This window comes from Panthera tigris, chromosome B2, assembly GCF_018350195.1.
Source record: "Panthera tigris isolate Pti1 chromosome B2, P.tigris_Pti1_mat1.1, whole genome shotgun sequence".
In the NCBI taxonomy this organism is placed as follows: Eukaryota; Metazoa; Chordata; class Mammalia; order Carnivora; family Felidae; genus Panthera; species Panthera tigris.
In genome coordinates this window covers 111389080-111416625 of record NC_056664.1, presented here as the reverse complement: position 1 = coordinate 111416625, position 27546 = coordinate 111389080, and the positions used below count along the sequence as shown (strand labels likewise).

The following is a 27546-nucleotide window of genomic DNA, read 5'->3' as shown; positions in this document are numbered from 1 at the left end:
CTATTGTGTGGGCAGGTTAGCATTACCCATTAACGAACATATAAACTCATCATACCACCCCTCCCCCATCACCCCAGCAGTCATTCAAGAAAATGGTACTAACGCCTACCTTTCTTTGAGTCACGCATAATGATTAGAACCGTGCCATCTACAAGGCAGTGTAAGATAGAAACTAAGTTGAGAGAGTCATAATTTCTGGTCATTTTCAGTTGCAGTTTCCTCCTAGTTCCCTGGGCTCAAAAATCACGGATTTATTTTTTAACTGCTCTCTTTTCTCTGACTCAATCAGAGATAACCCATTATTAGGTTCTATTATCTTTTTTCTTGAAAATGTCTCTGGATATATCTCTATTTCTTTTGAGCCCTCTTATACCCCAACAGCAATTATCGTGTAAAAGGCCTGGAAGCATTCACCACTTCCATTTGGTGGAAAGAAATAACCTTATGCAGTCCTCAGTTTATCCAGTACCTCGTTTTTTTTTTGTTTTTTGTTTTTTTTTTTACCTGCAAGATATATTTAACCCATGTCATTTTCTGGTTCAAGGCTTTTCAAGGTCTCCCTTTGCATATTAATTCTAACCCCCTTACCTAAACTCCTACATTGTTTGTTATTTTCCCCAACTGTCCTGCTAAAGGCATCTCTTTCTCAGAACCACTCCTTCATCCCAGCTTTTCTTGATGGTCCCATTCATGTTGCTTACCATGCCCTGCACCTTTATAATATTATAACTCCTTCCAGGAATGCGCCCAATACACATTCTACTTCATATGCATCACCTACCTCAACATTTGAATTGAAATTTACTTCTCTGGTAAGCTTAATCCATTTGATCATCAATCTTTTTTTTTTTTTTTTTTTTTTTTTAACTGCTGTATCTCTGCATGCTCTGAGAACCCTGGAACTCATTTTATGCTATCTTGACTTGCACTTGGTATGGAGCTTTGTAAGTTTTTTTTTAAGCCATTACTTGTTTATTTTTTTATTTTTATTTTCCCAATATACTTTTTTTGAAAGCTGCTCAGGTCTGGAGTCACAGATTCCAGGTCCTTAGCATCATTTACACTCAAAACACCTTCAATACTGTGGTGTTTTCTGAAACCCTCTCCCTTAACCCTATATATTTTGCAGGTGTAACTTAATATTTTAAAACAAAACAATAAAAACTCTGAGTTATATTCCTCTTATACCTCCGTATTATGGTAGAGGAGTTAAAATTAACCTCTAGTTATACATTATTTTGATAGAGGATAACACTCTTATCCATGTTAAACTATATGGTATAGAGGAGAATGTCCTGGGCCATATAAGTTTCTTTCCATTATTCATTCTGCCTCCCACAGAATCATTGTAACCCTCAGGAAGTTGCTACAATCACTAAAGTAAAAGCTGGACAAGGAGCTTTCTGGCTGAATGCTAGTCTTGTTTTGTTTACTATGTTATGTGAAAAAAGCAACTCATAAACCTTTTCTGCCATTAATGACAGGTAAACATTTTATGAGAAAAATATCTCCTTTGGGATTTTTAACATCATAAAAGAAAAAAATGTTAAAGTCCCACTGCCTATGTGAGATAAATAGACATTTCTAATTAATGGAAAAAAATCGATTCTGAGTCCAGAGAGAGGTGCACATACGGTATACAAGGTCCTGTTGGTGACCTTTCAGATATTCCCTTCACATTCTCTTTCCTGTCTCTCTGGAAGCTGTTGTCTCATTTCCTGCCAGGGGGTCACAGGGCTACAAAGGATACCCACAGAGCTGGAAAAGAAGCTCAGCCTTTTTCTTCAGAAACCAATTGTGTCACTTAACTGCAGTTCTCATCTTCCAAGTCTAGAAAGCTTGCAAATTCCACTCTAAGGTATGTTTGCGGCTGTGCTGGTGTTCACTCCTGCAGTGTGACTGGTGTGGAGATTTAACCTGGTGTCCATGCACAGAACATGTGTGGATTGGGATAGGCATAATACCTTTGAGTCTACTTCTGTCACCAAAGGCTCTGTCAGTTTGAGAAACTCCCATGAGTTTGTGCCACCCAGATGTACTCATGTGCCCCACTTTTTTCTTAAGTTATTTTTTGGGGGGCACAAATCAATAATACATGTGAAAATATTGAAAATTTTATATTTGTAGATACATGTATGTATAGTGAGCTTTACAATAAGAATACAGCACTACTACCTTAGTATTTTCATTACTTTTGTTAAAATGACAGAATGAACTTTGATATGTTAAATAGTGTTAAGTTACAGTAAATTAATTAAAGTTGTCTTCTATAGACCCGGAAAATTTCTCCAAAGAAATACATAACTTCAACATTTGATAAATAAAAGTTACAACATTGGAAAACACTCATTTGTATTTGAAAATGAACAATAAATACACTAAACCATATAAACAAATTTGAGCATTTCTTGTAAAACTTGTGCTTATTTGCCAGGAGGGTAATTCCAAATTTATTTTTCTAATAACCAGTCAGTGAGTAACTATAATACCTATCGATCTTGTTTCATCCAGATCAATACTGCATTGTCAAGAGAGACCTTCAGTTTTTCCACACACATCTAAAAAAGTAGTAACTGCTGAATGGAAATATTATTAAGTTCTTTTATATAAGTAGTAATTTATATAACATTCCAAACAAAGCATGTCATTCCTAGACTTTCAATACATACAGTTCCATTGGTTCCATTTATTCCAGACTAGTTTATTATAGGCCTGGGAAATCAATCCACTAACCAGACTGTTGCTGCTATGGCTTACCATATTTCAGGTAGACTACATTAGTTTTTTAAACATAAGGAATAAATGAAGACTTGTGCCTTTCTGAAGACCTTCTGATCAGGATAATACATCCATAATCCATGCTTAAAACCTTAAGACCACTGTTTTTTCCCTTATCCTTTCCTATCCTTTTCTGGCCATAGTTTTGTAGGGTTTGCCAGGGTTTATGTAGAGAGGACAGAAGCATAGCTTCTCCTCTCTACAAATGTCTTTGTGGTAGTCTCTCTTTTGTACAGCATAATGGCAGAATTTTACCGAAATGCTTTTAATTCCACCAAGTTCCAAATCATGATAACTTGCATTGATAAGGTGATTAGATATGGTCATGTGCCCACAACATCTATCATCTATCTATCTATCTATCTATCTATCTATCTATCTATCTATCTATATTATTTCTACCCTAACTTTCCATTATAACTCTCATTTGTTTCTCATTATCAGTGAATCCTTAAGGAAAAGGGTGGAGATGGTAGCCTTCACAGAAAAATTCTTAATAAATATAACCACACAACCAATTTGGCTCCCCCAATGACAATGATAGTGCCAAAAAAATCCATAGTCTAAGAAACAAGAGCGAGGAATCTAATGATAATTATCTTCATGTAACACAGAATATGAAAGGACTCATTCCATTCATTTTGGTGAGGTAGGTAAAACTATGAACATAATCTTGAACTTATTTTATGATATAGAAGCTGGCTATTTTTATTAAAAAAAGGATTATGGAAATGAATAGTAAGATAGTGAAAAACAATGTTTTATTAAAAATAATTTTTTGTTAACCCACAAAAAAATCATACAACTGATATGGCCTTTCTCCCCTGAAACAGTAATGGGAAAAGAGTTTTATCAATGTAGATTTTATATCTTGATTCAAACAGAAGCATTTATTTTAAACTAATGGACTAAAAGAAAACTTTGCACATAGATCAACCATACAGTTCCTGTAGAATGTATATACAAGATAAAATCTGTGGACAGTTTGTGTCTTTCTTGGTTTCTATTTGTAATAGAAAATAAGAGGAAACCACAGGTTTTCTGTCACTTAAGCAGGTGACACCATAAGCTGACAAGAAAATCATAGTACCCAGCTGGAGAATAAACTCAATGGCAATACTTCGTTCACTGAAGTATTTTATATGTATTCCCATACACAACTTCATCTAAAATTGTACTATTAATATGTCTACTCCTGAAAGAATGCTCACCAATTCAGGATATATATTTCACCACATCTTCCTATGAGAAGCCCTTACAAATACACTGAATGTCATGTTGCGTATAATGAAGAGCATATATGTGATTGAGTAGTAACATCTTATATTCTGCATTATATGAAAGCAGTTTTACATTATTTTAGTAGTACATTCACTACAGAATATAACATAACTTTATAAATACTTTATTATACATGGCACTGACTTAATGCATTGAACTCTGAGCCAGAAAAGTATCTTTTAATGGCTTATAGCAATTCTACAAAACAATCCATTATTCCTAATAAAAGCCACCATAAGCAAGTGAATCATGGGAGAGGGGCAAATATAGAGCAGAAAGCCAAAAAGCAGTTAAAATAACTGCTGGGTTGTTACTAAGAAAGGATCACCAAGCAAGATACGTCTTTATTTTCTATTAATGATTAGGAACTAAACTCAAGATGGCTCACTGAAAAGAGTAAAAATGATTTTAAGGATAAAAGTGTGTATATACCTATTGAGATAAATACATACATACATACCCCTAAGTAGTTCATTTATAAAGAAAGAGCACTATATCTCTATGCTTATGCAGTTTTTAGTATGGGCACATATACTGTGCCCATTATTCACCTATTATAACTGAGTAATTTTAGGAAATAGACTAGTGTATGAAATATTTTACCTAGTCTTGATTTTAAGGTTTTAGAAGAAAACCATACCATCAATTATTCATGAGCATAGTTAACTGCAATTAATGTTTGTATATTTGCAACCTAAAATGTATTGCAGAAATAAGAACTGTACTTACAGAGAAGGGAAGCAAAGCATATAACCTAGAGAATTCTGATCACCTAGCACAATGACCAGCATTCATGTTTTAGTCACTGAATAAGTATTTATTAATTATATACCATATTCCAGGTGCTATGTTAAATACCAGGTGCATGACACAGGAACATTTAGGGAGATGACTGCAAATGAATAAATAAAATACAATGTGATGACTAAAGAATAAAAAACATATAATCATCTCAATCAATGCAGAAAAAAAAAAAAAAACATTTGGGAAAAGTTACATCCCTTCATAAAAACAATTAACTGCAAACTAGGAATAGAAGGAAATTTCCATAACCTATTAAAAACTATCTAGGAAAAGCCTACAGTCAAGTTCACAAATAACGATAAAACACTGAATGCTTTTCTTTTCGGATGAGGAACAAGATGGGACCAGGAACAAGGCAAAGATGTATGCTTTCACCTTACTAGAAATCCTAACCAGTGCAATAAAGTAAGGAAAAGAAATAAAAGTGATAGAGATTGAAAGAAAAATAAAATTCAGTTTATAGACTCCATGATTTATCTACATAAAAAATCCCAAAGAATAAAAAAGATTATTAGAAATAATCAGTTAGCTTAGCAAGGACCTAGAATACAAGTTCAATATAAAAAATCAATTGTTTTTCTATATGCTAGCAATGAACAACTGGAAATTAAATATTTAAGAGTCTAGGTTTAAAGAACTCTTTTATGCTTTCCTGAGAATCTGAAGTTATTTCATTCAGGTCAAATTAACACAGGGCATATCTTCACTGCTTTTACTACCTAATTTTTAGTTCCCTCTTTGTGGAAATATGATAATCAAGTCACAGAGATTAGAGCAGTAAGTGATTTTTATTTATGTAAATAATGAATAAGAATTCAGAGAGGTAAAATGTCTTATTAGCAAACCACAAAACTAGTGCCAGAGTCCAGACCACAGTTTTCTTTTTTGAGTTTCTGTCTCATTTGGGATGTTTCCCCTTCTTATGGCTCCTGTTAATGTCGGCAATTATGCCGATGCACAAGTTAAGGGGCAATAAGTTTTAGGTCTCCTCCACTGTCATTCTTTAAAAATGATTGCAAAAGTGGTCGTACTGATAAAAAAATGTTGCAATTTAAAAATAAATCCTCAATGTTATAAAAGTTAAACAATTTCTTAAGTACCTGAAATTATTAATAGTCTACTCATAATTATTAATAAGAAAATTCTCAGCAGTGACTTTTAGGGACCTCACAAAAGTCAATGGGAGGAAATTTATATTTCATTGAACACAAACAACATTAGAAGAAACATTGTAATCAAGTATGATATTAAAAAAGATCACAAATGTCACTGAGGAAAAACAAACAAATAAAAATATGAAAGGGTCCACTCTTTTAGCCTCTGTTTTCCATTCTTTCCTAGAAACTAAATTTCACATTTTAAGTATACAGAGGAAAAGCTCCTTGGCTTACTGGCTTGTTTTACTGTCTGACTAGACAGTGCAATGCAGTAAGTAGTTAAAGCTGCATCCTAGAGCCAGCCAGGCAGGCTTGCATCAGTACTGTGACACTTACTAGCCCTATGACCTTGCTTAAACCCTCTAGCCTTAGGCTTTTTTTCTTTTCTTTTCTTTTCTTTCCTTTTCTTTTCTTTTCTCTTTTCCTTTCTTTTATTGCTTTTTTTCTTTCCTTTTTCTTTTCCTTTCCTTTTTTTTTCTTTTAACAGGGGAGGGTTGAGGAAGAGGGAGGAGAGAGAGAGAATCTTAAGCAGGCTCCCTGCTCAGTATGGAGTCCAACATGGGGCTCCATCCCACAACTATGAGATCATGACCCGAGCAGAACAGATGCTCAACTGATTGAGCCACCCAAACACCCATCAGTTTTCTTACATCTAAAATGTGTAGTAGTAGTTACCTCAAATAAGTTTGTATAGATTAAATGAGATCATTTCTATAAAGAGCCTGGGATGGTACTGGGTACATAATAAAAGCTCATGTATTTTATATATTATTTATCCTCTTTTGATGATCTACATATAAGTTATAAAATATGTAAGTATTAAGATAAAAATGTTCTTATATGTCTTTTGTCAACTAGACTGGCTGACTTTCAAATCTGCTACTTAAGTTACTTTAAAATTCTTAAACACTCAATTTGTAGGCATGGAATTCATCTTTTGTAGGTACAGGTACTTATTAATTCTCAACATTGTAGCCATTCTTAATTTAATTCAGACTCCGGAAGCTTGCATTAAGCTTTCAAAATCTGCAGGGATGATTATGCTTACTTGGAAATTTTGAGTTGCTTAGCTACAGTAACCTTGCTCTAAGTGTGCTGAAGAAAGTAAGGTTATGATTTCTACATCTCAAATTTGAGATTTTGACACAGTTTTTACACCTACAAATCTCATAAATTCCTCTAACAATGTAATTTTTGTGGGCTGTTCTCTTTGTACTGGAATATTAACTCCAATTTTTAAGCCCACATGTTTCCATCAATTCATGGTCAGGTACCTTAGATTGCCAGCTGGAAACCATGCCCTTCTAAGAGACATTCTAACCAAATTTTCTTCCTTGTTCATCCTCCACCCACCCCCCTCCCCCGCCCCCATCTTATGATAACACCTGTACTTATTTTGGTTCTTTGCCATACCTGTTTTTCGGTCCATTTCTGCTTATATTTCTCTTTTGTTCACTGCTGTGTTTTATTTGTGTATTTATTTAGCCCCATCTCTAGCTCATTTTGGTCAAGAAATTGAATTTGTTTCCTGAATTTGTTTCACTGATTTCACAAACTGTACCCTTACTTCACTCACTCTCTGATCTTTATTTCCCAGCTTGCTTCCCAGCCGATTGTCTGTTCACATCTGTGTTGACCTCTTCCATTCCTCAGCTAATTCCATCTTGGTTCTTACCTTCTTCTGGGTCCAAGAAGAATTTACTTCTTTTAGGGATTCCTCAATGTTTGTTAACTAATAGTGTTCTAGAAAGAACATGTTCTAAAGTATCTAAGATCACATTATATCAATTAAATCAAGTGATAATCCCACAATATTACCTTAGTCTTTTTCTCCCCTTTCCAGTGGATCAATATTGTCAAGATGACAAGTGGAAGAAAGAAGCATTTATGTAAAACACTACTGGGATAACTTTGCGTTAGAATCTGAAGTCCTGAACCTCTTTTTTCTTCTTTCTTCCTTCTTTACCTCCTTCCCTCCCTCCTTCCTTCCTTCTTTCCTTTATTCCTACCTTTCTTTTTTTCTAGTTCCTATACTGATTACTACAGTAATGACCTAGGCTTTACTAGCTCTTATATTGCCAATTATACAAATATGGTCAGCTCAATAAAATGTGCAAAGAGAATTTTTGCCTGTTTTCACAGAGAATGTAATTAATGTAGTATCATAATAAAATAAACTGTTCTTTAAAAAAAACCCAAATTTCTTTTTCATGATATAATAAAATTTTTAATAAGAAATAAAAATCTAAACTATGTATTTTAGATTGTATTCAATTAAAATATAAAATAAATTTTAAGTATATTTATCTCTATCCTCCTTTAAAATTGTTTAACAGCATAAAAATGTGCCAATTTAACATGAAGTTTAAATTAAATTATTTCTAATTGAGTGTTATTTGCCTCTTATAAAAAGCTTGTGTAAAAAGAAGTTTTAAATAGAAAATAGTAAATATCAGAATTGTCTTTCTTGTCAATGCAATAGAAAATAATGAAGCAGAATTAATTTAGGAATATTTGTATTTACAGTCCAGAATCAAATATAATATGATTATTTCTCTTCTAAAAATAGAAATGTGCAATCACGTAACCTGTTTGGGTGAACACTGCAAAATAAGTTAGGGTTGTCAGGAGGCAGAGGATAAGGTGGCTGAGGAGGGGAAGCAGCAGAGCCTGGGCCTTGCTCTTCCTGTCCACTCTGCCTCTAGTGAGTTTCTCTCAGAGCCTGGATAAGAAAACTAATTAGTATAGTTGATGAAGGACATCGCTGCGCAAGATGCGATTTGGATACTGAGAATAAATCTGGGAAGCAAAAAATAAGTTGACTCTGGGAATAAAGATCAGATTTGTATGTGTGCGTGTGTGTGTATGTGTGTGTGCATGTGCATGCGTGCACGTGAGATTTGAAGCCCATCAGCAACTGTATCAAATAAAAAAGAACTATAAATTAAACAGTTCTTCTGCCCTAAAGATGGTTTTATATTATTGCTCCCTCTTTAGTTTTAGAGTGACTCCCTAAAGGACCACTTCTAATTACTGAAGATATAACAAGATTTATTTCGAATGTTATATATACACTCATGACCAATAATTTAGTTGCATCACCTGTGACTTCTGTGAATTTCACTTGAACTTAAGGGCTTTGAGATATAATTACCGGAAAAATCTAATGTGAACATCTAATCACAATAAGCCTCCCAAGATACATCTAAAACTGAGGGTGGGAGCTGTTCTTTAGAGTACACGGAAAGTAGCTCTAACTCAGTATCCTGTATGTTGGCAAAAATCTAGCAAAATGTCCCTCACAAAGTACATTCATTACATATCTGTGGGATTAATTAATTAATTAAAGTTTACACTTGAAGACGTTTTATGCACCCAACATTTACAACAACTGGTTTAGGCCAAAGAGTTAAGCCCCATGCAACTCTGACATTCTAGTCAAAAACCTCGTTGACTTGATGTTAGGTGATTTGGTTTGAACTCTTTCATGGGCAGAGGAAAAGAGCACTTGGGGCCACAGTGTAATTCTACTGTAGGTGTTCATTGGTTGTGATACAGGTCTCATTAGGATACACAACAGTGTGTGTAACTAAAACACACACAAAGACATGTATATACACATAACCTTGGGATGCTGAAAAATACAAATGTGTTTGGTAAAAGGCAAATGTAAATATCTACCAAGATACTTCCAGTGACAACACAATAACACCCACATGAACTTTGTGATTTCATAATGCGTTATGGAAAATGAACAAAAATGAATATCCTAGGATAAGAATTAATCATTAACTTAAAATATCTATTACATGGAACGGGTTGAAAGACGGAAGTAGAGTAGTCCAGGCTGATTAGGAAGTATTGCTTTTTTCCTTACTGTAATAAAAAAATCTTTAAAACAATTTTTTTGTCATCCAACATTTAATTAAATATATCACTTTGTACATCCTTCTCTCAAATAATTATATCTCCTGCAAGTCTTGACTCAAATTTCCCCCTTTTTTATGAGACCTTCCCTAACCACCGTGTTTAAATTTCTCATTCCATATCTCTGTGCTATCAATTTCTCTTACTATATTTTACTTTCTCTTTTCATAGCACTTATTGATTGTATATTCTAGCATACTATATACTGTCCTGTATGTTGCTTATTGTTTGCTGTTTGGCCTACTAGAATTAAGCTTCCTCAAAAATAAGATTTTTATTTTATTATTTTTTAATGTTTATTTTTGAGAGAGAGAGAGAGAGAGAGAGCAGGGGAGGGAAGAGAGAGAGGCAGACACAGAATCCAAAGCAGGCTCCAGGCTCTGCTCTGTCAGCACAGAGCCCAACGTGGGGCTCGGACTCACGGACCGCAAGATCATGACCTGAGCTGAAGCTGGACACGCAATCGACTGAGCCACCCAGCTGCTCCCCCTTTTTAAAATGTTTATTTATTTTTGAGAGACAGAAACAGAGAAAAATAAGATTTTTAGATGTTTTGTTTCCTGATGTGTCCCACATACCTAGAACAGTGCCTGGAAACCGGAATATAGTAGGAAAGCAATAATTTTTTCTGAGGAAATTTAAGAAATCATCATTTAACTATGCAAACTGCCATGACTCTCAAAAGAGTTTCTCAGTAAATATTTAAAAATGCAATAACTGAATACTGAGAACTCCAAAGGAAAGCATTTGTGATGGTAGAAGTTTACCAGGTGCTAAAGGTAGGGTAGGAGATGATCAGCGGATGGAAAATGGGAACAAAGCAATAAGAGAAAAAGTGAAGAAAATGAAAACTAGGAGTGCCTAGAAGAGACAACGGTTCAATTAGATGCTTCAAGGTTTCAATATATTTGAATGTGATGTGAATAATGATCTCAGATTCTGACGTTTAATCTCTCTGAAATGCCTATGCTACTCAATCATTAGAGTAAGATTTTTTAGGAATGTCTTTCTAGATAGAAGTCTCAAAATGGCTATGTAACCCAAGAATAAAGTTTGATATATTATAAAAACATGTTTCCCTTTGTTTTCCCTTGCTGTCAAAAATTGTTTCTTTTGCCAGCTGCCATAGGCTCTTAGTGGGAAAATGTCGGTGAACCACTTTCTGAGGCAGTAGTTTTAAACTTGACTGCAGATTGGAATGATCCGGGGACATTCTAAAAGTGCCTGACCAGTTAAATGAGAACTCTGGGGGTGAAATCCAGGCATGGGTGTTTTTTTAAGCACTCCGGGTGATTCCAATATGCAGCCAAAGTTTGACAATTTTGATAAATTCTCTATTTACTGACCTACCACACGAAGGTTTATCAATCCTCGAAACTCCACTTACTGGAGAATCATCTGAACCTGGAGACTAACCATTATCTGGGGACTCATCAGCCATGTACCCCAAACTGAGGCAGCAAGAGCAAACACTAACAGTGTGCCTCTAACTCTAAAATACCTTAGCATCATCTAGAGAGTTTTTAAAATGTGAATTCCTATGCCTTACCTCTGGAGATTCTGATTCAGTAGGTTTAGGGTGGGGCCTGAAAAAGTTTTCTTGCTAATGAGTTTCTCATTAGAGAAGTTTGAAAGTTTGAAAGCTATTGCCAAGAGAAAGGGCATTTTGGGATATTGCTCATCAGGCCTGTAGGAATAGCCCTGGGGGAAACCTAATGAGGGATATTATCATATTCACACTCTAACCTTATTATTCTGGATCTCCAGTGAACTTCAACAACTGATTTCTCAAAATCCTAGGTGACTCAAAATCTTTAAAGATGGCTCAAGTCTAAAATGGATGCCTTGAAAGAACCATAGGCTGGAACAGTCCACAATCCCCAACGTGTAACCAAATAGAGCCATCCCTGTGTCAGCTATGTGCATGTGTGACATGTTTCCAACTTTCTATAATATGTTTCTGATTGCTCATCCTCTCTGTGTTTCAATAACATTTGGTTGATGAATGTCTCGTCAGGCACTTCACAAATACAGCATAGTTAGTACTCTTGCTAGATTTTGCTTGCCATCACCATCTTCAAAATCCTACCTAGCAGAACATCAGTCACACATTATATATGTATAGAATTCTTAATGGTAATTTCCATGGTTCCCACAGTTTGGGTTACAATTCTACATTAGAAACTGTGAGGTAAAATAATGTGAAAGTACACTGGTTAATATAATATCTATATAATCAGTTCAATAGCGAACCAAGGCAAAAATCATTCTCAGCTTTCAAGCACCTCAGATTAAATCTTTGTATTTCTTTTCCTATTAAAAATTTATCTTATTGCCATTAGAACTTTATTTAGCTCACATAAAAGTATTAAGGAGGTTCAGAGTGGTTTGCCCAAATCCATTTTCCCATGCATCCATTGTTAGAGATGGCTCTAGGTCCTACGACACTTATAGAATGTCATTTCTGCCTAACACTGAAGCCGACTTGAAGGAAACTTATTTCAAACAGAAAACAAAAGGAATCTCTAGCTGGGGCTAAACAGAGGACGTAAAGTTCCCAGTGATACCAACAAAATAAATAGCCTCTTGATACAATATCACCACTAAATGATAGTGTGTGCAAGGATGAGGCTTGGTCACTTGCTATATATTTTTGCATTTGCCAAATCAGTCACTTTCTTACACAGGTGTGTTGGGAGGAAACAATTTTGAAGAGGATTTTTGTCCGGTAAAAATTCTATTTTTTTCCAGTGCTAGGAAATGCAAGTAATATTAACATGGGATCAGAATTCTATATATCTTTATAAATGTGAATCAACACAACTTTAGTCAATGTCAGAAACTTTTCACATAACTGCAGCTTAATATCTTTCATAACACTTTAGTCATTGGCAGGAATTTTATGTGATCCCAACACTACCTTAAAGTGTCCACAATTCTCTCCCACTGTTATTTGCTTCTATTTCCTGGCGGCCATTTGCACCTCCTTAGGTGATGAGCCATGGCTGGAAAAACACCTGTTGTGCTGATTTTCTCAACAGACTCAGGATGCTATCTTTTCCTTTCCACGTTGGATATTTTATAATATTTTTATGTATTTATTTATTTATTAATTTTTTTTAAGTTTACTTATTTTGAGAGAGAATGAGAGAGCACAAGATGGGTAGGGACAGAGACAGCGGGGATAGAGAGAATCCCAGGCAGTCCCTGAACTTCCAGTGCAGAGCTGGATGTGGGGCTTGAACCCACCAATGGTGAGATCATGACCTGAACAGAAACCAAGAGTTGGACTGACTGAGACATGCAAGGCCCTGATTTTTTTTATTTTTTTTTATTTTGTTAAGTTTGTTTATTTACTTTGAGAGACACACACAGAGAGAGGGAGAGAGCCCATGCATGAACAGGGGAGGGACAGAAAGAGAGAGAGAGAGAGAGATGGAGAGAGTGAACATGGGGCTCGACCCTACAACCATGAGATCATGACCTGAGCTGAAATCAAGAAGCAGACCCTCCACTGACTGAGCCACCCAGGTGCCCCTATTTTTGACTTTTTTCTTTCTTTTTTTTAAACAGCTTGTCGATTTGTCTTTCTGGAACTACCATTTATCTGTCCTCTAACTGTCCCTCCTACCAGCAACAACAACACAACAACATACAAACTGCAGCAAAATTTCTCAGTGGTTCACCAATTTTCATCTACTTGTTGATAGTCCTCCTATGGATTTTCACCATTTCCCCCACCAAAATGAGACACAGACTACTTTTCCTGGTAGAGGTCTGCGTGCAGGCAGCCCTTCACTGTGTCGCAGGGCTGCTGGTCAGACAGGCTGTGGCTCTAAACGGAATCCATATGGTAACAGGCTGACTTCTCTGTGTTGAGTCCTGCACCTGTTACTCAGTGGGAGGATGCTCTTTTAGTGTTTATGTTCTTAGAGCTATTTTAATTTTCTTCATGGCTACTTCTCTGTGACTCACTGTTGGCTTCCTGTTCTTTCTCAGTACTTTCCAAAACTCAGATAATTTAAGCGACTGAGAGTTATTCAATATAAGTTTATATGGGCTTCACTTCGCCTCTCATTCATTTACATTTATTTTTAGTTTTAGTGGAACATGAAGGACATGCACTCTTGGTTACATTCTTCTCTGATCTGTCAGTGAGGGATAGGAATTTGAAAAATCTGTGGAAGGAAGTGGAACCTGTTGGAGAGGTGAAATAGAAAGATCATCACTCCATGGTGTATTTGGGGGCAACTCGGCTTCCCGTATAGCTGCAATTTGTGGCATGACTTGTGGATGTTGTCAAATATACATCCTTTCCATTATTCTCTAAAGGATGGCTACAGTAATGGGTCTGTACGCAAAATGCTTTTATGTACCTGTACTAGCCAAGGGAACACCTAGGCCACATTTAAATTAAAGTAATACTTGGCATAAATCATCCCTAGAGCAAATTCAAGTCTAAACTCAGTTGGGGGGAGCAAAAGGAAATTATTTTTGAACTCTGTTGCTTTTTTCTATATATAAATGGTTTTATAAATACATCTGAAGAATTATTTCAAAAGTGGTGAGTCCTTTTGAGGGTCAGCAAGGGTACATGTGTTAACATGCTGCGTTTGTCAAATGAGGAAATGATTTTTCACCTCTCCCTTAATTGGATTTGGCTGCTATATTACGAGAGACAGCAGCTTGGAAAAGGGGTTCAGCAGGCTGAGATTTGGGGAACTATTCTTTACTTGTTAGTTGTTGGTTTCTTCTTCTTCTTCTTCTTCTTCTTCTTCTTCTTCTTCTTCTGCTGCTGCTGCTGCTGCTGCTGCTTCTTGCTTATTTTTTTTGGACTACTAAATTAACTTAGTGGCATCTGAGGAGCTCAAGGATGAAGTCCTTTTTTTTTAATGTTTTATTTATTTTTGAGAGACAGAGACAGACATGACCAGGGGAGGGACAAAGAGAGAGGGAGACACAGAATCTGAAGCAGGCTTCTGGCTCTGAGCTGTCAGCACAGAGCCCGATGCAGGGCTCGAACTCAGAAACCAGGAGATCATGATCTGAGCTGAAGTTGGACAGTTAAGGTTAACGGACTGAGCCACGAAGGATGAATTTTTAATCATCCCAAATATTTCCTACATTGGAATGCTAATACTGGAAATTTCTCAAGACCCACAGGATTTACTCTTTATTAAAGTACTGCCAAGAAAATGATGACTGATTTGCATATTAATTTGAATTATTTTAGTTATTTAGTTATTATTATCCTTACTCTTAGTTTTAAATTATTATTATGTAATTTCTCAGATATTTTCTGACAAAAGTTTTTATATAAATGATAGTTAAAGAAAATATGAAGACAGGTTTGGTTGGGGAAGGGTTAGTAATGGGCACAAAAGAGAAATTGAGTCATTTGCACACAAACTGCATGGAGGGAATCATTTTTTCTACTTTTAATTGCCTTGGGGTCTCATATGTGGGCAGTTTCTGGAAGAAGGTACAAAGTAACTTATGATTTCCTGTCCTGAGACAGGAGAGTTTTTTCTTAGAGAAAAAACATCCTGAACTCAGGGCACAGTCAGCTCTCCGAGCTGCTCCAGGGTAGAACTCAGCATCACGTTTTCATCAGACTTAAGGGTAAAAAATGGCTTTAGCCTGTTTTTCTCTCACTTTGATCCAAAGTGGCTTTATAACTTCTGAACTAAGATACTAAAATTTGCATATTTTAAAAATCAATCTCCGGTCTGGAAATAAACCATAAGTCAACTAGCCCTTTCTTGTTGAGAACTTAGGGAATATAAGTGGCCTCCATTTTCGACCTCATGGCCACAGGTGTGACTCACTTGAAATCAGTGCTGTTGATTGTGTCCCTGGCATCAGAGAGAGATCCGGACACACGCATCAGTGCACCAGGTCTTCCAACAACACACTATATGTAATTTGAGATGAAGTTATTGTTTTATAATCAAACAAAAATGTATATTTTAAAAACACATTTTATACATGTTTACTAATAGGTAATGCAGGAAGAAGGTATGTAGAATTCTACCCATCTTGTGAGAAAGAATTACCTGAAATATGTTCTATGTGTGAGTCAAAACAGAAATGTTCAATAAAATGCATCTTTTTGAGTAGTAAGATAAAAATAATTATGACAAGAAAAGCAATTAATTAAAATATCAGGCATAGTCTCTACATCCACCATTTAATGCACAATTAGCTCAAAACAAGCTGAAAGGATTGAGGACTCAAATGTCCATGCTTCATAAAATGTCAAGTTAAACGCCTAACTGTGAACCAGATTGCTTTCTATACAGCCCTTTCAACTGTAAATATCAAATGCATAAAGGACGGCATGAATCTTTTAACTTTATAAAGATGGCATGTGGACTTTAACATTTTGGGAAAATTAAGTCACTTACTAACATTTATGAGGAAGCATGCATTTAAGCATTGCATTGGACCTCTGTTGATTAATTATATGGATGCTGAAATGTCATACATCAGATTCAAGCATGATGTTAAAGGTCTTGGTTAAAGAAAATTCAAATGACTTCTCGAAATAATTTAAAACAACATTGAAAATAAGATCTTATTCATATTTTTCTAGATAGCAAGTAAAATTCGATTTTTAAGATAAATGGAAGAAACCTGGTTGCACAATTTTAAAAACTAAGTGTCAGACTTGGTCATTTCTAAAGTTCTATGAATTGTAGTATTCTGTGTAATTATAAATATTATCATTTCTTTCACCAAAGCACTAAGGACTTTACCAAATTTCAAAAGAATCACAGTAATTATTCTTCAGAGAATATTGTCCGTAGTTAGGGAACAATGGAAAAATGACAGAGATTAAATGAATTGTTCATGTGTTAAAGAGGCTTTTGGTTTGAAAAGATTTAGAATAACATCCCTTTGTGTATGTCTCAGTAGTTAGGTAATGTTTCTCCTGACATTTGTTCTAAAGAACAATCAAATCCCAAATCTCTTTTTACTTGGATATTCATTTCAAAATGAGCATAAAATTAATGTCTATATTTATTTGGCTATATCCTCTCAAAGTCCAAGTTTTTATGATGTAGCCTTTCTAATATGCTTTTTAGAATTGTGCTCATATGATGAAAACAAACAAAATAAGTGAGGATAGACATATAGGACATCAGCCAAACCACCTGGCTCCAAATCTTGCTCATTTTAAGGATGATGTGAGAAAATTAATTACTTTAATCAAACACCATGGCTTCTTGTTCACAAAATAGTGGGTGGGTGTAGTGTGCAAATGTTGTCATTTCCTGAGCGAGTGGCAGATGATTGGACAAGTCATGGCCTCCAAAAACACTTTTGTTCAGAAATGCAAGTGTTGTACTAAAACAAAAGAGAGTTGTAACTAGCAAGATAAGTTACAGAGAAAATAAATAAGAAGAGCCAAACAATGACCTATAAGGCAGTCTGTTAATTATACTGAGAGAAAAACAAAACATATATCCAGCAAAGTCATAAGTAAAGTTTACTGTTCATCCAGGTAGTTGGCATTATCTTCTTTCAGTTCTTCAGGACCATAAACTTTGCAGAGTCATTCATGAACTCTTTCCTTCGTTCACCATTTCTAACTCTGGTTGATAATAGCATATTCTCCTAAATCTTAATCACCAATGGAACTGTGTTCAAACTGATCACCTAGTGAAAGATACTCCCTCTATCATCAAATTGAATGTGCACTTATCTTCTGGGATGAAAAGGGTGTGGAAATCCTTCTTACACAGTTGACATTGTGTTACCTAAGAATGGTAAGAATGTGTTTCTCCTGATAAGGAATCTAAAGTGAACATCAAATTCGATCACATCTGAGTTATCCCTTTGCCTTAAAGAGCTCTGTTATGGATTGAATTGTGTCTCCCAAGAAGATATGTTGAAGTACTAACCCCCAGTACTTGAAACGTGATCTTACTTAGAAACAGTCATTGCATAGGGCGCCTGGGTGGCTAGCTCAGTTGGTTAAACATCTGACTCTTGATTTCAGCTCAGGTCATGATCTCACAGGTTGTGTGAATGGTGTGGAGCCTGCTTGGAATTCTCTCTCTCCCTCTCTCTCTCTCTCTGCCCCTCCTCCACTAGCTCTCTCTCTCTGTCTCTCTTTCTCTCTCTCAAAATAAATTTTTAAACAAAACTTAAAAGAAGAAACAGTCACGGCAGATAGAATTAATTAAGATGATGTCATACATAAGCAGGGAAAGGCCTTAACTCAGTAAGACTAGTGTCCTTATAAAAAAGAGAAGAGGGGAGGTTAGGTGGCTCAGTCAGTTAAGCATCCAACTCTTGGTTTAGGCTCAGGTCATGATCTTGTGATTTGTGAGATCCAGCCCCAAAGGGCTGTGGAGCCTCCTTGAGATTCTCTCTCCCTCTCTCACTGTCCCTCCTCTGCTCATGCACACTCTCCCTCTTTCTCTTTCAAAATAAATATATACACTTTTTTTAAGAGAAGGGATGGAAAGGAGAATACCACATGAAGACAGAGATAGGCAGAGAGAAGACAGGCACATGATGATGGAGGCAATATTGGAGCCCTGCAACTGCAAACCAAGGGTCACACAGGGTTGCTGATAACACCCAGAAGCCAGGAGAGAGAGCGCAGCTCTTGATTTCAGAGTTCTGCTTTCTACGAGTGTGTAAGAATAATTTTCTGTTAAGTTTCTGATCCTTTGTTACAGAAGCCCTAAAAAATGGTACAAATCCATTTAGTTTTCTCTACCTAGGTATTTCTACATGTATTTGAGTCTGTGTCCTAAACCTAACTTAAATTCTCAGTTATATAGTAATTTCCTTAAGAGTGGAGCCCATAAATTCTATTTCCTTAATATTTCCTCACTTTGAATCCTTTTTTACCATGCCACTCGGCTTGGTAGCATATTGAATTCAGGGATTCATTAGATTTTGTTGCCTTACTGACCCTTATATTACAAACATGATAAAGAGAAATGAGCATATGGTAAAATGACAGAAAAATGCTAATATTTCGAGGGTTAAGTTTAGGTCCTCTTTCCTTACGATATAAAGGAAATAAGTGTTGTAGGAAGTTGAACCTCTTTTACATCTGTATTTATTATGAAAATATACACAGAATGCTATAAAAATTTGTATTATAGTTAAGAATGTGATAGAAATGTTCAGACACTGTTCAAGATGGACAAGATAACTACCAAAAACCTATAATAAGACCTAGCATAAATCTACCATAATTAAAATATCATAGTGTTGATGTCAAATAAAAGACATGCCAATGGAAAAAAAAAACTATTCAAAACCTTTGTCATAGGAAGATAATACAATGGTAGCATTTCAATTCAATTCAGAGAGGAAGTTTTATTCATTTGCTGATTCTAGGAAAACTGGTTGGCTATTTAAGAACATGAAAGCTAGATCCTTACCACATACCATATTACATGGCTTCAGTATGCATTTTAACAATTGAAAAGTAATAATGCCCAACATTGACTAGGGTGTAATTGAAACAGACCCTTTCACATGCTGCTGGTGCAAATAATCACTATGACCTTCCTGAGGTGCAATCTGGTAATGTTTGCAAAAGAACTTTTAAAATGCTCATCCTTTCTTCTTTGTTTATTACATCTCTGGAGCTTTAACCTTAGCAAGTAGTCTGGTAGCAGGAGAGCAATGTCCCTTCACCCATAACTCCCCAGACTTTAATGGGCACAGGAGTCAGTCACCTGGAGATCTTGTTAAGATTGCAGATTCTGATTCAGGAGCCTGGGGGTGGGGCCAGAGATTCTGCATTTCCATCTAGCTCCAAGGTGATGCCTATGCATCTAGTCAGGGGGCCCCATCTTAAGTAGCAACGTAGTTTAGATCATTGTCAAAAATACCTTGCAAAGTCCCAAGCTACATCTTCAGACACATATATGAAGTCTAAATAGCAAGTGAAGTACATTTATTTCTTCACCTTTCCATCTTTCTTCCTCCTACATAAAACTCTGATATCAGTAGTTTACAGAGAAAATAGTTTCACTAAAACAATGTCTCTGGGGCTTTAGAGCTCATTATTTCTTTGCCCTGGGAAAGTTTCCACTTGCAACCGCCCTAAAAACATTCTTAAATCTGGCTTCCATCATTGAGTTAAACTCTACTGTCTGAGAGAGGAGAAAGGTATGAAAAGCTCAATTGGGGCCATTCCGGCAAATTTAATAGCTCTTCAATTCACTGACCCCTTTGGGATGAGCCAAATCCACTATCACTCCTGTGGAGAGACTGTACATTAAGGTGCCCTTGATCAGCCCTTACTGCTCTGCAGTCTGAACAGCAAAGCTTCTTAGAACACTTCCTTTGACCACCTCCAAATTTGGACATGACAAGGATATAGTTCAGATACAAGGCAATATAAAAAAGCAAGAATAACTTTTGAATACAACACCTTCCATACTAGAGAAAAGAAAGGTTCTGACTGTTTTATACCTAAACATACCTCAGGGTAACAACCCTCCTAGTGGCTCCCTAAGAAGTGCTGAGTGCTAGGGGCAGGCAGTTAGAGAAAGAGCCTGCAGAAATGTTGGGGGGGAAGGCCAAAATAGCTTGAAAAATGCCTTGGGTGATTTGAACATGCGCTCCACCCACTTGCACCTACAGTGCTTCCCTGTGGATTTTGAGTCACTATTGCAGAGGGTGAAAACAGAATGAAAATTATATTTTATGTTAAAAGAGCATCCAAAGTTATGCCTCTCTTTTTTGGATTTAAAAACGTTTGACAGATTCAATATGGTGATAGAACTTAGTCACTTACAAAAAGGCAGATCATTTACCATCCTGAACATTGTGCTGGCCTTTGAACACATTTTCCAGCCTAGTCGTAGTTCCCAATTAAAGAACTGTCTCAGCATGGAATTATTTCAGCAAAAGCTTCCTCTTTTTACACAAAACTAAAATTCTTGTGCCACAATTACAAATGGCAATTTGATGGAAGAGGTTCTGGTGTTAAAATATATTTGATGCCTTTTTCCTAGTCAGCTTTATAACATATTTTCATTTAAATACATTGAATTTGTTAGACCAGCTACACAGCTCTCCATATTGAAGAGGGTCAAATGCCACTTGAACTTCAAGGATACATTAGGAAAGTGAAATAAGGCAGAGTATTCCACACTACGCTCACTGAATATAAAATATAGATAAGCACAAGCATTTTTGGCTCAAACATGAAATGGGATTTCTTTTAGTTTTTATTTCTCTAATACATATTTCAGAACTCTTTGGTATAGGATTCATTTTCAGCTTAGATTTAATTGTCACCTTGTATTCTGAAATGTAACGATATAGTTTAGAGATGGGTTTGTTAAACTTTTTTTTTTCCATTTCCATGATCAATCAGAACTACCAGGGTTGGAAATCACTGTCAGTGAGCAAGTCCTTTGGAATATGCTCATCCTGTAGTGAAATATATCTATATAAAGGACATGCAAATATCATTGCCTCAGCTGCAACTTCAAATATCTGGATCCTCTGAGTCCCTCTGATGTTAACTAAACATGGTAGATTAGCTTATATTTTCCAGAGTCAACTCATATGCCTAAAATCACTTACCTTGTAATAGCCTGAAGTAAAGGAAGTTTCGACCACTGGGTTTCAAACCTTCTTTTGATTGCAACCCCAGTACAAAAGATTTAATGCACGTTGTAGATATTCATTCTCGCTTTTGCTATGTGCAATTCCTGCTGATACTTTCAATTCAATTCCCTTCAATTCCTTTTTTTTTGTGTTCTAATAAAATGAGGCATAGTTGATTATTTAAAAAATGACTGACTTGTGCTTAAAATAATTTAAAATGTTCATGTTTTAAATTTTAGAATTCACCGTTGAAAAATAATAATATGAGTATGCTGGCAATGGGTTATTCTTTTGCCATTTATTTGTATTAAAATATCACTGAAAGAACTTTAAAGTACTTTATAATCATTACAAAATAAAAGTTAAAGCCAAGTTTTTTCAAATAATGCGCCATCATTCTCTCACAGTGGCATTGGAAATCAGTCCAAGTATGAAAAGGAAAAATATATAAAGCATTACAAATATTGTCAAAGTATAATTTTAATAAAGTTAAAAGACATCATTCCTAGGCAAAAATATAGTGAGCACCCATCAAAGTCTGTTTACTTCATTAATGAGGGAACTGGGAAAATAGTAATGTTGGCTCAGAGAAGGATAGGAGAAACTGGTACAGACACATACACATACACATACACTGCTTTATAGTGTGTGTGTGTGTGTGTGTGTATAAAGAATTATATATAAAGAGTATATATAATATATGAAAAGAATATATATATTTATATATCTTCATATCTATAAGGGATGCTGGAATAGCTTGCTAATTTAAATATAAAATAGGTTAATGTTCTACAGAGCAATAATACCACAACCTCTATGATTCTATTAGAATCATTTATGCCTCTACTGCACAAAAATCACTATTTATCAATCTTCTCAAATTAATGTGTAGTTTATAAAGCCTGTGCCCTAATCAGTAGCAAATAGTAAATCAAACAAAATTATCTTCCCATTTAGAGTGTCAAATATATCTCAGTCAGAAAGTTCTGCTATGACATTGAAAGGGCATACAGAAATCTGTGAACATAATTTCTGAGACTTAGACTATTGTTCTTAAGAATATGAAATGTTCGTTGGCAATAACTAAATCAGATTTATTTTGTGTCTTCAGCCCCTAGGTCAGTGACTGGTCTATAGTAGGTATTTGATGAATACTTCTTTAGCAAAGAACTACGAATTCATATAGGAAAAAAGGGGACTTCTGATGGCATAAAACTCTGCAGAAGGACCTTTGAATATTAGTGTACTCCTTTCTATTTAATAATATTTTTATCTATGCCGACTGCTTCACTCACCAAGTCCTTATTTTGTGAAAATTCTTGCATGACTCTATAGTGTGTAAGTAGAAAATATTTTAGGATACTTTTAGGCTATTTTCAACTCAGCACAAGTAACCTTATCACTCTTATTTACATTATGAAAAAAAGAGCATGCCAAACAGAAATCATAGCCTTAAGGTCTCTATGAATATATGTGGAGGAGCTTTTTCCAAGGTATTTTCTAAAAGTGGCAGTCTTGAGTTGAATCCTTGTAATTTTCCTTTTAGATTTTGCTTGACTGGTTGCTTTTTTGGGCAGGGTTATAGAACTCAATGTAATGTACAAGCACTAGTTAAAAGCTGTAATTGATTAAGCGCCTTATTAAAATCAGTAACAAGACAACCTATGTAGGAATGTGCAACATCTCTATGTGGAAAACTTTAACACTGAAAAAATAGAAAGACATACTATTTTCTTGGATAGAAAGATGTAACATTATAAAGGTGTTGTCTGTCCTGAAATTAATCCATACATTTAATGCATTCTAATAACACCATATTTTTTTCGAATGCAGGCAAGATGATTATAAAATTCCTTTACAAAAATAAGAAGCAAGAATTGCCAGGAAAATTGGGGAAAAGACTAGTAAGACATTAAAACATTTTATAATGCCCTAGCAGAAATTAAAACATTTTATAATGCCCAAATCGTACAAAGAATGGTGATGCAGGTGAACAGATAAACAGATCAATGTAACCACACATAAAGTCCATACAAGACTAAAGTCTGAGATTCAGGGAACATGTCAAATCAGTACCAAAAAAACTTCTGAAAAAATTTGGTTAGATCTACATCTCATATCTTTAACAACAAGTATCAAAAATTTACGTATAACAAATAGCCCATAAACGTACTAGCTGAAATTAGACTTTTCCCTATAATGTTAGAGTAAGTAAGGTCAAAGCATGAAACATAATTCAGAAAACATTTACAAATTTGATAGCATGACAAGTTACACATTTCTGTAAGTGGGAGATTTGCATATGCATATAGTTCTCTCAAAATGTACAAAGTATATCTGAAAGAATTCACAATAAACTAGTGAGTTCTCACTCAAGTTTGTGCAGCTTTAAAAGAATGCAGTTGAGGAGGGAGTCATCATCAACCTGGCTTATTTCTTTTAACATAATGTCCTCAAGCTTCACCCATGTTGTAACATAGATCAGCATTCCCTTCCTTTTTAATAATATTCCACTGAATGCATAGATCAAATTTTGTTTATCCATTCATCTGTTAGTGGACATTGGGTTGTTTCCACCCTTAGGAAATTATGAATTATGCTTCCACAAACATAGGTGTACAGATACCTGTTTGAGATCCTGATTTTAATTCTTTGGGGTATATTCAGAAGTGGAATTGCTGGATCATAGGGTAGTTCAGTGGCTGCAAGACATTAAGTGAGTGGTATGGAGACCTTTCACCATATATCCATTCATTCTTTAAATCACTTATGATTGCATCTTTAATCTGCAGTGTAACCAAGACAACACAGGTCTGAAAGAAAAACTTCCTTCTTAGCACGCTGCTATGCAACACCCTCTTTCAAGCTGCCTGTTGGTGTCTTTACACATAGTTACAAAGGTTTCCTCCTCTTTACATTATATGCCCTATTCTAACCTACATAACCAGATGAAGAAGGAATGAAGAATATTCCTACAGGTGAGCTATCCCAGAGGTGGGAGCTCATGGCATTTTCAGGAGTTAAAATTATAGGGAAGGGAATGGTGGAAGAAAAAGATGGAGAGGTGGGTCACGACAGGGAGGGCTCTATAATCTCTGTCAAGGGGACTAGGAACTGTAGAGGGTCACTGAAGGGGGAATGCAGTCATCTGGTCTGCATTTTAGAGAGATAGCTCTGGCTATAGTGTAGAAAACTGATTGTTTGAAGGGGATGGGGAGGCAGCAATTCCAGAGGCAGTGAGGGGCTGCTGGGAAGTGGACTGTACATATGCTATAGTATAGCGGATTATAAAGTCTGTTTCATTAACACCTTGAAACAGTTTTCCTTTCATTTTTCATCACAGCTAATTAGAGCTCACTGATTTGCTGCACACTATGAGGCAGAACTGTTCTAACACTATTTCATATATTTCATTTGTACCTTGCAGTAACCTCATGGCATTGATAACATTCCTATCCCCATTTGATGGATTAAAAACTGTCACTGAGGTTCAGGACCATGCCCAAGTTCATATGGTAACTGATGGAAATGGAGTGTGAACAAGCACTTGGGTCCAGAACTACCGCTCGGCTGCAGTGGTTCCCTGTGGCCCCAGGACTCCAGTGATGACACTTGAATGTCTTCTCTGATTCCCATGATTTTCAATTTCAACCCAACCAACCACACTTCGTCCAGAGTTCTGTGCATAAAATACCACTTTCATCACCTTGCTTGTTTGCCTTGTATTGTAGAGTGGCTCCCTCCTGCTCATCCTGAAGTTTTCTTTAGTTATTTAGCGTCTGTCCTATGCCCCAATCTTTGTTTATGGATGGGCTTCTTAGTCCTTTAGGTATATTCAAATTCAAATTCCCCAACAAGGGTCCCCATTTTCATGAAATTATGAAAATTAGACTTATTGTCTAAAGTTTTGGGTGGCTCAGTTGCTTTAGCATCCTGCTCTTGATTTTGGCTCAGGTCATGATCTCAGGGTTTGTGAGTTTGAGCCCCATGTTTGGGCTCTGTAATGACAGCTCAGAGCCTGCTTGGGATTCTCTCCGTTTCCTTCTCTCTTTCTGCCCCTCCCCTGCCTGCATTCTCTTTCTCAAAATACAACGAAACTAAACTAAACTAAACTTAAATTAAATTAAATTAAAAAGTATGCTATTCCATTTCTCACCAACTAAAGTACTCAGTATTAAACACTCCAGAATGTAATTATATATTATCTTGATTTAAGTTGTATACATTAGTCCCATCTCCCTCTTTTAGAGTTTTTAAAATTAGTATCTCTGTCTAGCTTCTTTGTATTCACTTCAGCCCTTAGTGCAACCTGGAAACCAGACATGCAGTAGGAAGTCAGAACATACCCACTTAACTGAAATGCCTTTCCTTATGAGCTATTGTTAGATTGATATTTCCCAAACTTGGCTCCCAACTCCTTCTATGAAAACAGGTCTCTTTATATTTGGGGAAAAATTAGTTAAACATATTTAAGCAAGTTTTTCAGGAACTTTCATATGCTAATAATGAAGTGGCAGAATAAATTGTATTTGGTTTCACCACAGGCCTCCCTCGCCTTTGGTAAAGCATGATATAAAAATAGCAATAAGGATTAGTAACATTTATTGCATGTGGACTTTATTTCTGATACTGTGTTAAGCCTTTGCCATGCATCATCTCATTGACTACTGTTTTTATCTCATGGAATACTACTACTTTCAGAAGGATAGCTTGGAAGAAGCTCATTCCAACACATTCATAAAGAACTCAGGTTGTAATTTTTATTTGCATACTCTTTTTTGTCCAAGTCCAACTAAGTAGAATATGGAGAATCATCAATGGCACCACATTGGAAAACAGAGTATATTTTTAAACAAGTTGCAGTGTTGGGAATTCTTGGCTCAGACAGTCATTCTTCCTTCCATATATATAATGCCATATAAATCCTTCCCAGATCTTTGGATATGATCACAAAGACTTTTAAATCTAACTGAGACCAAGAGTCCTTCCATTTTTTAACCTTCTTTATCCTCTGGGATAACAAAGACTTGTGAAAGGGCACAAAGGTTGTCTTCAGGCTTCAGCTGAGCTGTCCACCTTTCATTGACCGTCAAAACTATTGGCTCTAATAAATGTGAGTTGGCCTATGTTTCTGAGATGAGCTGTTCAGAAGATAATATAGTCTTCATTTAGCCAAAAACACAAGATAAATCATATAGGTGGGATAACAGTAAGGGGAAAATAATGTCATTGACTTGGAATTTAATAATTTGTCAATGTTTAACTTTTCTTAAAAGTCTAGAAGAACTACGTAGGGTATGAAATTCTCTTAACTTGAATTTTTTCTGTTTTATCTTTACATGGATACAACAAGATCCAAAGTTTCCAGTCTATTAGGGGCATATATCTACCTGTAAAGATGGAGAGCCAAAAATTTTAAAAGGGTTCAGAAATATGGTGAATCTGTTGGTGACGAGGATAACAAAAATGTTACATCTAAAATCATTTGTAGCAGGCATCCAATTCAATCTCTTTTTATGTGAAGATTTTATTTAGTGACATGACAAATTAGTAGGCAAGACATGCCGTTTATCCAGTGGCCTTTTAATAACTATCTGTTTGGGCAGACTTTACTGGATGACGAAGTGATTTTAAAATAAATATTCATTACCAAAAATGTCCTAAATACTACCCATGATATGTAAAACACAAGGCTTTCTGACTGCAAGTAACACTGACATACAGCAAAAAAAGAGTACAAGAATGGATAAGATAATCTCAGCCATGACAGAAAAATATTTCCCTAAGAAGACATTCAGATTCTCTGTGATTTTTATCATGATGAAAACTTTATGTTTTCACCATTACAGCACTAAGTTAACTGTGATCTATATTTTTTACAATGTATGTATCTGCTTCTATGCACTTTTGAGGGTTCTGTCATGTTCCAACCAATATAATCATTCCCTTTTCTGGGTCACCATGTTGAGATGTTGTATAGGTTCGACCATTCAGAATAGTC

At 35.7% G+C, this 27546-nt stretch overlaps 1 protein-coding gene and 1 pseudogene across 3 annotated transcripts in view; both read right to left on the bottom strand.

Annotated features, from left to right (window-relative positions):
• NKAIN2 (sodium/potassium transporting ATPase interacting 2) overlaps positions 1-27546 on the bottom strand; it is a 986091-nt gene that overhangs the window by 277577 nt on the left and 680968 nt on the right. The gene's annotated exons all lie outside the window — the stretch shown is intronic.
• On the bottom strand, positions 23888-23972 carry LOC122238939 (annotated as a pseudogene).